The 17616-nt window shown below is 37.9% G+C and overlaps 1 protein-coding gene across 3 annotated transcripts in view; it reads left to right on the forward strand.

Moving 5' to 3' along the window:
• Positions 1-17616, forward strand: part of Itpr2 (inositol 1,4,5-trisphosphate receptor type 2) — a 462238-nt gene that overhangs the window by 554 nt on the left and 444068 nt on the right. The gene's annotated exons all lie outside the window — the stretch shown is intronic.

Below are 17616 nucleotides of genomic sequence, written 5' to 3' on the forward strand. Positions count from 1 at the left end.
GGAGGAAGTGATTCGAAAGCCCGGAGCCAGGCCCTGCGAAGACGTCCTCGCTGGCTTCTCCATGGCTTGTTTTGATTAAAATGTGTGTTTGTTTTCCCTTCAAGGGAAATCAAAACACCTTCTCTGCCCATCTCTTCTCACTGCTGTGCCGCTCTCGGCCGCTTGTCTGTCAGTGCCGGGTTGGAAAGAGCGGTTGCTAGAAGGCTGTGGCCTTGACACGAAGCTCGGGCGATGTGGCGAGCCCCAGCGTGGCTTTGTCCTCGCGGAGCAGCTCACCGGCTCCTCTTCGCTGAAGTAATTTCCTTTCGGCTCTGACAGAGAGGACTCCGCGCCTCGTGGGCAGCCCGGGGGCGTCCGGGACTCAGACCTGCCTTACCCCCTCCCTGGCTTTGGTCCACAGAACCCAGAACCTCTGGTGGAACCCAGTCAAGTGCAAGGCTCTTGAGATTTGAGTGGTTTATGAGTTGGGGAAATACATAAGTGTGTACAGAGATAAAAGCAGTCTGCTAAGTAAATGGGACTTTTGGGGATTACGAGTAGTTTTTTCTCTCTCCTGATCATCCATACTACTGTGCAGTTGAACTGCGCACACTGCAGTATGTTTTGATGCATAGTTTAGTTGCTGTTGTTACTTCATGGTCCCAGGCTCTTAGACTCCCAGTCTTGGAGATTTGTGGCTGTGAAACTGGTGTTTCCACGTCTGGCTGGTCACTGCTTTCAGCTGTTAGGTTTTGGGCACATGACATGCAGTGACCCCTCGACTGTGCCTGGGAACCTTGTTGTAAGGGAGCGCTGTCTCCTTAGCTCGGAGACTTGGAAGACACCAGTGGTTTCACAGTTCCTGTTATGTGCATTTCCCCAGATGTCTGAGAAGGAAAGTAGCTTTAATTTAATCCCTTTTCCATCAGTGTTAATATTTACTTGTGAAAGTGAAGCATGGAAGGAAGAAATATCAACAGCAAGTGCTCAGGCTGGTCTTTTGTAAATCATGTTGCTAAGAGAATTCACGAGTACAAGTTGAGTTTTGGGGCCCTGACAGCGTTTTGCAGATGAAGTCTGATGTTGTTTGTCTCCATTGACCTCTCGGTGTGTGTAATGCAGTAGTTAGGAAGGAGTGACTCCAGGACCAGAAGGTTTGGGCTTTAAGTTCTGGGTTTTCTACTTAGAAGCCCATGAACTTGGCTTGTCACACAATCTTGGGCAGGTGACAGAATCTATCAGTACCTCAGTTTCTTCAGTTTTAAAAGTGAGACTAAAAATGGTGTCTATTTCATGGGGTTGGGGTGAGGAAGAAAAGAGTTAGTGTATGTCAAGTGCTTAGCATAGTCCAGGCTTGTAATAAGCGCTTATGTAAGTATTAGCTATCACAGTAATTATGATAGTGTTGGTGAGTGTGTGCAATAGTGACATTTTGGCACAAAATAATAAAAAGGATGAGAATAGAGTATAAACCCTAAACAAACAAAAGGTAGTGTTCTTAGAGTATCTTGTTCAGTAAAGGTATGCATATGGATAACTTGCAAAACAAACACTAGCAGGGCTGTAGGTGATAAATCAAGAAGCGACAACTTTGAAAGTGGTTGAATTTCTCCTACTTACATTAGAGATCAGGAAACCGAGGGAAGGAGAAATGAAGTGACCAACCCAAGATGCAAGACATGGATGCCAAAAAAGTGGAACTGTAACCCTGCCTCCAGATTCCCAGCCAAGTACTTTTTCTTTGGTTGCGCACAATAATCTTTAAGCCTTGAGAGGCAAGAGCTCGAGTGACCATATTTATGGCATATACTTTTGTATAACCGTTTTTTCTTTGTATTCAGCATTTCTTGTGTGTGTTTTGAAAGTTGAGTTTCCTCAGAATGCCGTTGTGCAGCACCTCACAGTATTTTTTTTTGGTTAACGAGCTGAGTCTTGTTGAGATTAATCTGATAAGACCTGCATGCAGTTAGATGCAGTTGAAGAAGGGGCTTTAGAAATGCTGCCTTTGGTGACACTTGGTGCTTTGAATATTCTTTTTCTGAAATCACTTGCTCAGAGGTTCAGATCCTACTCCAGATGTAGGAGTTGGAAATGACCATACCTCCCTCCTGGTACTTGCTTCTGAAATGGCTTTTCAAAGGGCACAGGGGGAAAGTCATTGCTGATGTGCCCTGATGCAATTCCTGGCCCTCAGTGAAAAGTGTCCAAAGGGTACTCAGGTCAGGGTAGCATGATGGCAGTCGAGGCTTAAGTTGGTTCTAGGTGAAGAGAATACTTGTGCAATAATCACAACAAACTATGAAAGTGCTGTGATAATCTCAGCCAAGTGTGGTGGTTTATACCTGTAATCCTAGCACTCTAGGAGGCTGAGGCCGGAGGATCACAGGCTAGAGCCCATCCTGGACAACTTAATGACTTATTGAGACTGTCTTCAAAATTTAAAAAAGGGCTGAGTTTGTAGCTTAGTGAAAGGCCCTGGGTTCAATCACCAGTACTGAAAAAAAGCAGTACTGGAATATTTTACTTGACAAATAATATGTATTACATCTATGATGCATAAAAATATAGCATTTTTTGGCTCTGAAAACAAGACAGCTTGGGAAATATGTAATTTTAGAATATCAAATAGAATTAAACTCAATTATTAATGATCATTTCCAAACCTTGCTGTATATGAGACATGTAAATAATAGTGCAAAAGATGCTTCAGAACTCATGTGGCCCCTTAATTTTTTTTGCTGGGGATCAAACTCAGGACTCTGCACTTACCAGGCAGGCGCGGTGCCACTGAGCTAAATCCCCGGCCCCTGGCTCGTTAATTAAGGTTCATTCAATTTCTAAAGGGACCATGAAGCTTATTTTTATTCTTCATCTCATTGATTTTTATTACCATGTAGATAGTTTTCAAAGCTACAGATTCATTAATATAAAATAATTCTCTAAAATCAGGGATGAAAAGTTTCATCTATTGAGAAATAATCCTATTTTATTTTGTAATGGTTTAATTAAGGCCACAGAATATAATATCTGATTTTTTTCTTTGTGTTAGCTTTTCTTCATTTTTTTTTTTTTTTGAGATAGGGTCTCACTATGTAGTACAGGCTGGCCTCGAACTCATGGAGAGCCTCCTGCCTCAGCCTCCTGAGCACTGGGATTTTAGGTGTGTGCCTCCATACCTGGCTGTAGCTTCTCATTGTAACAAAGTACTTGAGATATTCAATGTGAAAAGAAAGAAGGTTTATTGTGGCTTACAGTTTTGGAGGCTCCAGTCCCTGATCAGTTGGCCTCCTTATGGCTCATTTTATTGCTGCAGTGCATGTGGTGGAGGGGACCTTTCATTCACCTTCTGGCAGCAGGAAGCAAAGAGAGAGCCGGCAGAAGGCGATGGGTCCCACTGTCCCCTTTAAGGCACACCCCTAATGACCTGACTTCTGCACAGCACACCCACCTCTGAAAAGGCTCCAGCACCCCGAACACTGCCAGGAGTGGCGACTCAAGCCTCTCACTCCTGGAGGTTTTTAATGGCCAGGCCTGGTTTTAAGGCTCAGGACTTTCTTTAGCTTGTCCAACCACACTGGCCTCAGTTTCGGGAGTTAGGAAGCTCACTAGGAGTGCAGGCCGGTGCTGCAGGAACCCTTATCGAGGCAAGGGTGGAGTAGTATCCCTGACTTGCCAGGTTAAAGAAAAATGGGTACATACTGCATTTTTCAAGTTGGTCCTGGGGCTATGAAACCAAAGCAGTACAGCATGGTAGTTCCTCATTATATTGGTCTTTTTAGTTGTTATTTTTTAAAGCTTTTTATTAGTATTTGTTTGTAGTACATAATGTTTACAGTCCTGGTGGGGAGTTGGTACTTGTACATAACACACTTTAATTTCTCTTTTTCATCCCCTTCTCTTCCCCTCTTTACCTCTTCCTCCATTAATTGACCCTGTTTCCCTTTGAGAAAGATCTGTTTCCCTATTTCCTACTATCTGTCTTTTCTTTTGCTCTTTATTTATGCTTTGGGTTTCTCATATAAGATAGAACTATGTGATATTTAAGCTTGTGTGTGTGATTTATTTCACTTAACATTATGATCTTAAGGTGCATTCATTTGCCTACAAATGCCTCAAGTTTATCCTTCTTTTTGGCAGAGTAGTACTCCATTACGTGTAAATATCACATTTTCTTTATCCTTTCATCTGTTGATGATATACAGGCTGCTTCCAAAATCTAGCTATTATGAATTGTGCTGCTATTAACATAGATGTGTGTGTATCACTGTAATATGATGTCTTTAACTATTCCAGGAATTATATTGTTTCAGAATTATTATTTGTATACTTTCTGTATCAAAGACAGAGTTGGTACTTCCGGTGGAATTTTCTTGCTCTTCTGTTCATGAAAGGTTTTGTTTTTTTTTTTGGTACTGGAAATAGAACTCGGGTCCTTGCACTTGAGACGCAGGCAGCGAAACCACTGAACTAAATCCCCGGCCCCTGCCTAGCTCTCCTGTTATGTGGAGGTCTGTTGTCCTGGGTGTGCTGCTAATTAGCTGGATGGCCTTGTTCACATCCTTTATTCTCTTATCATCATAAGAGATATCTTCCTGGAGAGTAAGGACGGCAGATGTCATCCTTCCTTTCCCTGGAGAAATTCTAAAATTGAGCAAAAGAGACAGAAATGAAAGATTTCTTTTTTGAAATTTGCTAGGAAAATTACATCATGCTTATAGTTTTGCATGTAAAATTGCAAACTTTCTTCAAAGGCTTATGAATTATTAAAGTGAATCAAGAAGCTAGATTGGAGACATTTGCATTGTATCTGCTTAGCTAAACTAATTAACTCCACTGTATTAAAAAAATCAATGGAAGAGCTACAAATTAGGCTTGAGGTATCTGGTTTCCATTTTAGTTCTTCACCCATTTGACACTGGTGGTAGCATGATAGTTTTTCAAATTCAGCTTAGGAGATTTAGACCTAAAATGTCCCTTAAAAGTCTCATGTGTTCACACGGGGGTCGCTTTTGGAAGGTGATTGGATCGTGGGTGTGTGTGATACTCAGCAGTGGATGACTACATTTTTGGGAGGTAGGGCCTAGTTGGAGGGGTGGATCACAGGGACTGTGGCCTGGAAGAGTGTATTCTTGTGCCTGGCTCCTCCCGTCTCTTGTTATGCTGCCTGGATGCTATGACAAGAGCATTTGTCTTTTACCACGCCCTCCGAGCACCAGGCCATTTCTACCTTGGAACCAGCCAACCACGGGCCGAACTCTGTGAAACTGTGTAAAGTAAACCTCTACTTCTTCAGATTACAGATGTTGGGTGCATTTTTTGTTTTGGCAGTGGGAAAGTGTCTCATACGGGAGGGTAGTTCAGGACATTTACACAGCATTTGAGGACAATGAGTAGATGTTTATTTGCAAACAAATTTTGTTGAATTTTAATATTTACTGTGTAAAAATTTTTAAAGAATGTATTATTATTACTGTTTAGTTTTGGGGGATCTTTGCAATAGTGCAACAAAATTTTCAGCATAAAAAGTGGTGGGATTTCACTATATTTGGGTTTAGCAGGCTCTTCTTGGAGGCCCTTCTTACTGGAGATGTAGGAGGAGTTTCTTAAGCTCTATAGAACAGCTTTTGTTTGATGGTTTTTAGTCTGTGCGGAATTTGTCCCAGTTGCAAAGATTTGCGTCGCTCCTTTAATTCTCAGTTATCCTTTAACCAGTATATACCTGATGCTTCTGAATCCACATTTCTTACAAAATTGGTTGCAGTTATTACTCTTCTCTCAGTTTGGATAGGTGCAGGGGGCCTGGTTTGTATCTCCTAATTTAATTTTGTATCTAAAGATCTGTATAGGAAATACCTGTACTGACTTGTGGAAAACTGCTTTGAGTCTTATTGAACAAAGATGGTGAATATATTTCAAAGAAACTTTTTTTTTTTTACTGGTACATCTTAAGGACTACAGTTTTATTCTTCTTGTAAAACTGAAAGAGGAAGTTTTGGCATATGCTGTACAATTTAAGATGCAGTGTTAATTATCCATCCCCACTCTTTCCAATTTCTGTATATTGGGACTTTTCTCCTTTCTGTTGCTGCAGATGTTCATGTTTGTGTACATCAGCTTGATATCAGGTATCACAGATGGCGATTCCCCCGTTCTTGGGATGGGGGGATATTAGGATCAGCTATTCCTTCCTTAACCATTCATATGGTTGAAAGTTAGTAAATGAAGAGTGTGCATATTCATTTGTGTGTGTGTGTGTGTGTGTGTGTGTCTATATATGTCTGTTCAAGCCACTGCTACCTTTGATTTGGGGGTTCATCTTAGGTTCTACCAAGAATCAACACTGACAAGATGTCAGAAAATTGTCAAGGGACCCCGAACTGATCAGTGGTCTCAAAGCATCATACTAGTCTCTTAATCAGAGCAACACAAGATTGGGGCCCTTATTTTTATTTTCTGCCTGAATTTGACTAATTCAGTTATTTTCCATTCTTCTGTTTCCATATTTAATAGTGGGTGTCAGGTTGGGTGAGGGATGGGTCACATAGTTTATAATTCTGACTTAATTCCTGAAATAACAAGTGTGCACTGCTTGGATTTTATTGTTTCCAATTACAATCCCATGAATTATCTTCCTGTTGTATTTTCTGCCAAAAACTTTTTTGATATTTAAATGTTTGCAAATTCGATTTATTACTTTTTCTTTCTTCTTTTACTTAATTATGCTATTCTTATTATAATTAAAATCTTTCTCTTAACAGGACTATGTGATTGATGGGGAGTTGTAGATGAAGCATGGAATGGCTATAAACAGCTTTTATTTTTGTATAATTTGTAAGTTATCTTTAGTATCTTCCAAGTAGAAGCCTTCCAAACAATAGCCATTGTTTTCAGCTGTAGCTAGTCATAGACGCTTAGCTTTGTTTTGACTAATGCGTACGATAAAGGGATAAAAGTGCATAAAAACCTACCGGACACTTGCATGCGTGTTTAGTGGAGAGGGCAAAGATGAGATATTTTGGCAGATCAGAGAGTGGGAAGTGTGACATTGTGGAACTTGAAACCGGCTTAGGTTCAAAGACAGTTTCTGAAGTGGCAAAAGTAAATTCTATTTTGAGCAGAAAGATGGACTATTTCTTAAACCTGTAAGTCATTCTGTGAATGACCTTGCAGCTTTTGGATCCTCACTGGCAACAAGAGCTCAGTCAGGTAAACAGTTGTTCCTTCTGAAATGGACCTGGTTGCTGTGTTTTGACATAAAGAATTCAGCGGCAAATGCTTGACTTCATTTTAGGTCCAATATAAGCTTTTCCTTTTTGCATAGATAGCTCTTTTCACAAACGCTTTTTCCTTTGGGACTGTTCTTATAGAGATGGTGTGTAGATAACTTAGAGGATATAGACAGAATGCTATAGGCTCAAACTTTAAAATTTAAATTCCAGGTCTTTTTCTGTGTGCTTTTTTATGTGTATGTGTGTGTGTGTGTTTGTGTGTGTGTATCTTTCTACTTCCATAGTCACTTAGATGGGAAGGTTTTTAATAGATAACTTTAGAAAACCTCAATTCTAGTAAATTCTTAACATCATCTGTGGAAAATAGAACAGTGTGGTAGCAGTAGTTGACCCTGCGTGGTTAATGAACGATTTTCATTTTTATTTTTATATAGCCTATATTTCCAAGATTTTGTATGATTTTAGTTAACCATCACTGTTATAGTCAAGAAAGTTGACTAAAATAAAAATATTTTTAAGAATTCTTTAATCTTTTTATTCTTTATATTGTTAATTCAACAATATTTATTTAAAAAATCATAAAGTATTTTCCTCGTTATGGGCAGTGGAGGAAAACCACAAACTAGGAAATACATGTTACTTTTTGTTTACCTTTTTCCTAGTTCTTAGTCGTATTTTAAAATGTATTATGGAAAATGTCTGGTCAATAATGCTGAGCAGTTATGATGGTCAACTTATCTCAGTAAATATATAATCTGTTTCATTTTAGAAGTCTGTTTACACATGTAAAATAATACCTCTAAGCATGTCTGATTTGTTCATTTTAGTAATTTTAACACTCAGTATGAAAATGTGCGATAACTTCTATAGTGTTAGTTTGTGAGAAGTTTGTGTGTGACTGAAATAAATCAACAAAGTTTTTATTAACTGTTTTTGAAATGGATGGATTAATGCTCTCACACTTCAAATCAATAGCTATCATATAGTTTATAATGACACAAACCTCCAGAACTCCAACCTTGAATTAAGAATGAGTTAAAATATCAGATTATGCAAAAAACAACTTTAATCATTAAATTAATACCATGACCACATCATACTCAAGGCCATGTGACCATCTTGTTAATGTGATTGAGCCAAAGCAGGCTGCAGATTAACTCATTCACTCATTTATTCACTCAGTCATTCATTCAGTGCTTATTGAGCTTGTGGTAAGGGTTAAGGATACACATGTAAAGAGATGCCAGTTATTAAGCTGTAATATTATCTTTAAAAATCTTCCTTTGCAAATTCTTAACATGACATGGCCAGTATTTGTGGGAGACCTTTGCTGTCAGTGTTATAAATGCTTGCAAGATCAGGAACTGACTGTCCTTTTAATTCTTGTGTGGTCAGCACCTGACATAAGTCCTGGTACATAATAGGCATTTAGTAAATATTTGTGAAATCAATGTAGCCCCTTTGTATCTTTAGAAAGAGAGAAGACTGGTGCTGAATAACTGTAGTGAAAGGGGGTTATTTGCTGTCCCCATACAGAGGGCTAGGACAGTATCTTACATAGTCAGAGAGTCACATTCTCTCTCCTCCCTGGGATGCCCTGGGGGTCGGGGCTTCAAGGCAGAAGTGGCACTTAACCTGGACTTTGCAGGACCGCAAAGATGGACTGTGACTCATACCTATGCCCATAACTGATCATGTACTCTTGGTACTTTTGTCTTTCATTAAAAAAAAGTCAGTGAAATTTTACTGTCCATTTCAATAGCTCCCTCCACCCTCAACAAAACAAAACAAAAACCCTGGATACAAACAGTTTGATATTGTTGAGCTAGGGAAATGGAGGAGAAATAATATCAAAACCTACTCTATCCTTATTTACCAAATATGAGAGGTTTAAGCATGCTTTAGGCCCTCTGAGATCAAGAATACTTGTGTGCTAGATTTACAGAGGCTTCAGATAATGAGGCTGGGCCTATAAAGCTTGGTCAAGAAGAAACTTGACAATTATTTGGGAGAAATTTAGAAAATGTACCCAACCCCTTTTGGATATTATAGTTTTATTCCTCCTATTTTTCCCCACCTCCAGTATTTTTGTAGTATTTCTTCATGAATCATGAACTTAGAGTCCTATAGATCCCTGAAAAACTGGAAATAAGAATAACTTTTCATCTAAAATAATTCTTATTTTTGCCTTATAGTGCATATGATTGTTTACATGGGTGCACGCACATGCACACACACAAACACACAGCCACTTGGTATAGAATACTCTTCTGCTATGTTTGGAGTCCACTGTTCCCTCTTTGCCTTTCAATGTTTTGACAGTGGCAGAGGTCATGGATAGATTTCTATGAATGCCGGGAAAGGCTAAGGAACTCAGCAAAGCATAATCTAAATTCATATCTAAATTCCTAGAATTCAAACATATGTTATTGAGGTTTTATCTATTACTGAGCTGCTTGAGTCCCTGTTAAAGTATCATTGTAAAAACTTCTTAATGGTCATTATAAAATGCTGGATTTTTATTGCACTAGTTATCCGAGAGAATTCCTCAGCAGAGTCTTGGAGAAAACTCAAGTTTTGTGTGAAATAAATCCAAGTTGTCTTGCTCCCTGAGACCTTGTGGTAACGGCTAATTTTGAAACAATCACTAAGGGCTGACGCTGCTATTTCCATGTATTATCAAATCATGTAGGGAATTTATATGAAACATCAGCACTAAACATAAAGAGTCCAAATGGCTAAATAAGACATAACAAATGAAAAACCCCAAATGGGTTTAAAAGTTGTTGTTTAACCTTTCTAGTGACAAATTAAAGTTTATCATTTATAAAAATTTCAGAGAATAAAGTACTGTACTCTTCAGCTCCTTTCAACTCATGTTTAATTCAGTTATTTACAAGTCTTACAGTGAATTGCATTCGAACTCTCGGAAAACAGTTTATAGGGGTCCCTTGCTATCCCGTCCAATCTCAAAAGCCCAAAAGATTCGGAAACCAAGGGATACTTGTACATTGCTTTGCCCACCTGGATAAAGCTTAAGAATAGAGTGGCTGTATTACACTGGAAGGAAGGTTCTGTGTTGGTTATGAACAGAAGCCATTGCTGGCAGCCTAAGAAAAGGACATTTATTGAGGATACTGGAAGAGTCCCAAGGGACGGAATGATGAGCTCAACAAGTGAGCACCAGCCAGGCAGAGACACAGCCAGCTGTTGTGGGAGTCTCAGGGGCAGCACCTTCTCTGTGGGTCCCGCCAGTTCCACGACTAGGATCCCCCAGTTCCTGTGTTCAATGTCGGGTTACAGGGCAATGGGATTTGCCCCCACTTGGATTAGTATTCATCCATTATGTCTGTGAAGGGAGTCCCAGTGACCTGGCTACCAGGGAGATCACTGTGAGCAGACCTAGATTTCTATTTCTTCTGTCTTGGGGAAAGGGAACAAAGGGTCTGAGTGTGAGCTGGATGCCACTGCTTACATAGTAGGCAATTTAAGAATGCTGTAAATTCTTATACCTTTTAAAATAAATCATGGTACTATATACATGACATATAATTTACCACTTTAACCATATTTCAGCATATAAGTTAGTGGCATTAAGTAAATTCATAGTTCTGGACAACCATTATGACTGTGCCTCCAGAACTCTTTTATTGTCTCTTTTAATGGAAACTGTGCCCTTTAGAGCAGGGATGCCCAAACCCCGGACCATGAACCAGTACCTGTCTGTGGCCTGTTAGGAACGGGGCACACAGCAAGAGATGAGTGGCTGGCAAGGGGTGAAGCTTCATCTGTATTCACAGCCACTTCCCACAGCCTGCATCACCCTCTGAGCTCTGCCTCCCTTCAGAGCGGTGGTGACATTAGATTCTCACAGGAGCTTGAACTACTGTCCCTACTGTGAACTACACAGACGTGGGCTCTGGGTTATTTGCTCCTTATGAGGATGGAATGCCTGGTGATCGGAGGTGGTGGAGCTAGCTCTGGGGGAATGTAATTATGTTTTGCAAGCAGATTGATAAAAAAGAAACTAAAAAAATCTCCCCTGGCCCCATCAATGGAAAAATTGTCTTCTACAAAACAGTCCTAGGTGCCAAAGAGGATGGGAACCACTGCTTTAGACTGTGGGTCCTTATCCTCCCCATCTTTCAGCTCTGGTGGCTTCTGGTCTATTTTCTGTCTGTATGAATTGTCTTCTTGTAGTTAACCTAATGTAAGTGGAATCTTACAGTAGTTGTCCTTTTGTGCCTGGCTTATTTCATGTAAACATGTTGCTTATTGAATAAGTATTTGTTGCATTGGGATATATATTAAACTAGCTATTAACGACAATCCCTTTCTGAAAAGGAAGTCATTGTCATTATTATTTGTTAAATATCTTGAGAAATATAGTCAACTCTTCCAAAATATATGGCCGTTTTCTCTGGATTTATGGTGCCATTAAATCTTGCTATCTTAAGTTCTTTAGTATTCTCTTTAATAATCCATTAAAAATATCTGTTCACACTCAGGCTAATGTTTGATAAAACTTATATGCTAGAAAATAATGTACATGACCTTTCTTGATGGTTTACTTGTGATAGCCACATCAAAGAAAAGTTGATATTTCTGTAAATTCAGTTCTGTTCTTACATATGCAGAGAGTGAATTTGTACAAGCTTTGTGAGACCATTTCTTAATTTAAAACAGCCCTTTTTCTTCATGTATAGTACATAATGCTTCCCGGGAAACATTTTTTGCTTTAACTGTTATTGATAGAAAAATTCAGTTGGAAAGAATTTGCTGATACCAAACCTAGAGAATAGTTGAATTTGTAGAAGGTAGGAACTTCAGGAAAATAGAATAAGGTATATGGCACATCATAATTTCTAGTTTTAAAATTCAGGAGTAAATAGTTGGATAATGATAGACATTTAAATAGAGGTTAGAGAGAATAAATGGCCAGTATTTTTAATTAATTTGTGTCTACTGACTGATTCTGTTGTAATGTGCTGTGTGCCTCAAGCCAATTCCAAAACATACATATTTGGCTTATTCTGGTAGTGGTGTATAAATGGAGACTTCTTTGACTGTATGTGTAAGAGAGAAATAAAGTGAAAAATACAGAGAGCTACAAATTAAAAAATAATTTGAAAAAATAAGACAATATCATTTAGGTTTTGTTCTAGTTCTAACATGCCGTAAACCTCTATGATAGACGTTCAAAATATAATATCTTTAGAAAGGTAATTTTGAGATGATAGTAGCAAGTACTGTCAGAGTTTTATTTCATTTCTTTAACATTCAAATTAATCCAATTTAATAATATTATACCCAGTAACGATGACGACTTAGCAAATGGACTACTCAAATAGCCAAACACAGTTATATTAGAAACACAAAGTTAAGTTAATGATTTAAAGACTGGTCACTTGTGTTTAGAGAGTGTTCAAAGTCATCGTTAATATCAGAGACATGGCTACTTAAACATTTGCATTGTAGAATTTAGCTTCAGTTAAATTTTCAAACAAGATAATTTTAGTTCTGGCTCTTTATATTAGGTGGGAAGGTGAAGAAAGGAGTTTTGTTGTTCCTAGGATTCTATAGTTGTGCCTAGGAATGATAAATCTTAAAGGACATTTTAAGTCAAATCAAGATTCACTGTCAGTGAAAATGTTATTAAAAATTTACTAAATTAATGCATCTCTGTGATCAATAATAGATGAGAAAAGGGCTTTTATCTACTTTTCTTCCTTTATTTACCTGACAGGTCATGATTTAAGAATCGTCTTTCCTGGTTAGTACAAACAAAGTCATTGTTATCTGTTAGGGCAGAAATCAAGCACTTATTTCCAAAGTCTCAGCTGCTAAAGATTCTCTCAGAAGGTCTTTTAAAATATTTTGATATTGCAATTTTGATATTTTGATATTACTATAACAAAAGTACTTTGTTAATAATTGGGGAATCTGAATCAAGAATTGTTTAGGTAAATTGTCATGTAGGGGCATTGACAGGCAGTAATTTCTTTGGCAATGAATATCTATAAAGTTAGTCTGTAAACATTCTAAATAGACTAACATAATGACATTTTTTAAAAAATGGAAATTCTAATTAATCTAATAAATTCTGATGAACTAATATCAACTGTATCATTTAGTTTGAAACATATTTAACAAAAGGCATGTTAATTTCATTTTCTCTGTCGGAGACTCTAGTTCGTCTCCAAAATTTATTTTTTCCTTCTTTCATACTAATAGAAGTACTTGGGTATGTGGGTATCCAGAATAAATGTCACATTTCCCAGTTTCCTTGTAGCCAGGTGTGACCACAAGCTACACTTTGCAGAAAGCCTCTTAAAGGAGATGTTTAGTCCCCTATCCCCATACCACATGGGCAGGGGAGGAGGGCATCTTGGACCATGCAGATGGTGCCAATTCACTAGAAATAACAAAGCACCAAGAAACAAATTGGTTTTCTGGATGCCCTCAAATAGGGGCTCTATTTTCTAATGAAAGGTGAAACTAGACGGGTGGTGAGGAGCTGGATGATTATTCTCAATCTGGCAGTGTGAAGTCCCTAAAGGATTTTTAGGCAGGAGAATGAAGTAATCAGATGTAGCTCTAGAAAGATCAGAGAGTGATAGAGAAAAGACCAGAAGGAAGCTGCAGATGACAGTCATAGGTGGACCCGGGTTGCTCTGTGACAGAGCCTGAACCAAGCTGCTGTGGTGGGTGTGAAGAATCTTGGAGGGACAATGTCTTTATTTAGTGCTTCACTTTAGACCTAGAAGAGATTTATGAATTAAAAATACCATGGCTATTTGAGGTTTTATTACTTTAAAAAATTGAACATACAGATTTGAGGGAGATACTCATGTGCTCACATCTGGAGAAATGTCTTTGTGTCCAGCTCACCTTCTGGCTTTCCAGTTTTCTGAGCTGTAAACCTTGTCTTGAACCACGCTCCCTTCTTCTAGCTCTCTGCTTTGGGCACGCTGCTTATTTTCTTTTTAGGTGCACAGATGTTCTGTCTGCTCAGTCTGCCTTCTTACCCACATCCTTTCACCTCTTTCTCATGCAGATTTCAGCTCCATGACTCTTGTAGGACACCACGACACCAGGCACCATGATTTCCCAGACTGTGTGACATCCTTTTACTCTGTGCACTTCAGTGCCACGTTCTTCTCCTTCACAAAGATTTTTGACAGTTGTGGTTTTGATTTTGCTGTTGTTTCTCTGAATGTTGGATTATGTTTGTTTCACTCACTAGACTTGAAATTCTGTAAAGGCAGAGGCTGCCTCTGGTTTTGTTCAAAATGATTCCCCAGGGCCTCACATAGTATGTGTCATACATTCAGTCCTCAAGAAATATCTTGAATGTTTGTTTGATTTTTTTTTTGGTATCGGGGATCAAACTCGGGTCCCTGTGCTTGCACAGCAGGTGGCAAAACCACTGAGCTAGATCCCCGGGCCCGAAATATCTTGAATGAATGAATAATGTTTCATTTAGCATACAGTTAAGACTTTTGGGTCAAATAAATCTGGTTTCAAATTGTAGCCCCATCTATTTTTATAGTGTGATCTTCAGAAATTATTTAATATTGAATACCTCAATTTCCTTATTTGTAAAGTGGCATTACTGCTTACTTTATATTATTGTCCTCAGATTATGGCATTCAACATACATAAAACAGTAAGCATTAGGTTAAGCATTGGACACTGTTAGTATGATTTATATTATATTTGAAAAATCAGCATGAATCAGTTTTTGAAAGCATAGTTGAGTTTATATTGCCTGGATGTTAAAAATTCTACTCTGTAAGGTTTATATAACTTCATAGTACACAGTTTTTAAGCCGCTATTTGTTTAGTAGGCTGTTCAAAGGCACACTGCCTTATCTATTATTTATTTTGGTTTTGGTCTTTTTTTTTCTTCCTTACTTTGATAATACATATTACTAAATTGCAAGTACTCATATTTATCTTTTATTTCTGGTTTTGATGTACTGCAAACACCTAGAGTGTTCCAACCTTAATAATAACCTTAGCATTGCTTGATTTGTATGTATTTCCTTGACTACAGTTTTCAAGTTTGTTACATTTTCAAGCCAATATTTAATTGTTACTATTTCTTCTCTACTAGAACATAGTATTAAAGGAAATAATTTTGTTTTATTTATTGAAACACAACAAACATTTTTTCCCAGTCAATAAAATAGTTTTTGCATAAGTTTCCATGTCACAGCTGGTGGTCCTGTCTCTTTTCTGCGCTTTCGTATTGGCCAAGAATAATTCTGATTGAATTTATGTGACTGTTTAGAATTAGCAAAAACATTTATCTGGCTTGGATAATTAGCTAGTGTACAATAAACTTGTTTAGGAGGGGTCAAATTTTTAATAGTAACTAATCACATTATAATACTTCTCTTGGAATACTAATGATTTTTAGACAAAATTATAGGGATTGAAAAATTATAGAAAGTTTATCTTATTCCTCCCCCTAGATCTATCTAACTAATGAATAAAAAGTATTGAGGCCTTAGCTTTCTTTAGTTATGCCATAAAGGAAAGATTTTCCTATTTACTGGAAATGTAACATAGACATGTTCACAAACTATAGGAAAACCTTCAAAAATACTTTAAAAAGAAACTACTACTTCTAACCCCTCATTTGAAAACTTCTCTATGAGAAAATATTTCTTGTTACTAACATAAATTCCTTAGGATGAGATTTAATCCAGTTGGCTAATTCTAGGCATACTGGAGTTACTGGTAATGCAAATGAGCATCAAGAGTACCATACTGCAGGACATGATGAAGAATTTTCAGCCCAAACGAGAGCTCTGTGACTAGGGTCAGTGGAAACATCTTGACATCACTGGATGGCTCCCAGGATCCTGCTGCACCGTCTGTATTAGTCCCAACTAGGCAGGTGGTTGTCTTTGGTGGTACCATGTTTGCTACTGGCTTCTACCTTAACCTGGCCTCTTACACCCAGCGTGTCGGAGAGCACCCCATGTCCTTAAATCTAAAATGTACAGTACTACAGCTATCTCTGTTGAAGTGGGAGATAACGGTCTCATGTTTCAGTTAAGCGTGGTGGCCCAGGTTACAGAAGTGATAACATCATGTTCTGACTAGGAAAAGAGAGCTTGTCTCCATTCTCCAGCCAGGAGAGGCCAAGACAATACAGGTCCACTGTGCCCCGCGAAGATCACCCTTCACTTGATGAAGCTGCATTTCCTAGGTCCTTATAAACAGGATTTAAACATTTGAAGCCCTTAATTATTTGGCTACTTGCATCAGACTGTTCTCATTTCCAGGCTTTATTCTAAGACTTGTTTCAGGTGGAGTTTACTTCCTGTTGAGAAGGCAAATCGTCTGAGTGCTTTCACATGTCCCCTCCAGGGCTCCATAGTCTGGTCTGAACTTTACTTTGCCTTTATCTAGTGAAGAAAGGAGTTCTAAGGAACTCAAGGGCAGGAGTAACGGTGAGGGGGCAGAAAGCCACAGAAATTTGCTGTAGCTAAATTATATCTCAGTAGTGTTGATGTAAAATTATAAAAGGGAGGAGAGCTTATGAAACAAACTTTTTAAAAATAAGCACATTTTCGCAAGTGCAAGGTCCCAAGTTCGATCCCCGGTACCGGTACCAAAAAAAAAAAAGCACATTTATTCATAAATGCAGAACTTTGATAAATGAATCTCATTCGTGGCAACATACATATTTGAAACTTTCTCACAATAAGCTTAATTGTGAATGGTTTTGCTTTTTTAGACATCTTTGGTTTGGACAAAATTAGCTTGTCTAATTTGTGGCATAATAGTAGTGCTTTATGTGTATAAACTGAACATGAATTAGTTACTATAATGGACATAAACACAAAGAGTAGTATTGTTTTTTTGTTTGTTTGTTTTTTGTTTTTAGTACCGGGGATCGAACTCGGTGAAAGAATTGTATTGTATAAGCAGGATTTAACATTTTCCAAATTTAAAGTTTTAATTTTAAAATAAAAAACTCATTTAGATCTCAAGAGTTAGGAAAATTTATGCTAAATTGCTTTTAATTAAAAACTCCCCCTGTATAAAAACTAATTTATATTGTGCTTGAACTAAATATCAGTTGTATTTCATAGTTAATGTATAACATGTAATATCTGAAATGTCACCTTGCGTAACCCTTTTGAAAAGTTAAAAGTAATTTTTCTAACTCTCAAAAGTCAGTATCCTCCGCTCATTTATTTTATTTTAGTGTGTTTTTTCTGTCTTAAGTATTCAAGTCAGATTCCTGTTGATCTATTAAAGACATCGGTTGATTATGACATGACTGTGTAGAAATTGTATTTCATTTCAAGGTTGATCTCAAATCCCTGAATAAATAGATGTTTGGTAATGATTCTTTAAAGGCAGTATGGATTACAGAAAGAGTTGT

Source organism: Heterocephalus glaber, unplaced genomic scaffold (genome assembly GCF_053883595.1).
Source record: "Heterocephalus glaber isolate CG9 unplaced genomic scaffold, H.glaber_assembly_v1.0 deba00001444, whole genome shotgun sequence".
In the NCBI taxonomy this organism is placed as follows: domain Eukaryota; kingdom Metazoa; phylum Chordata; class Mammalia; order Rodentia; family Bathyergidae; genus Heterocephalus; species Heterocephalus glaber.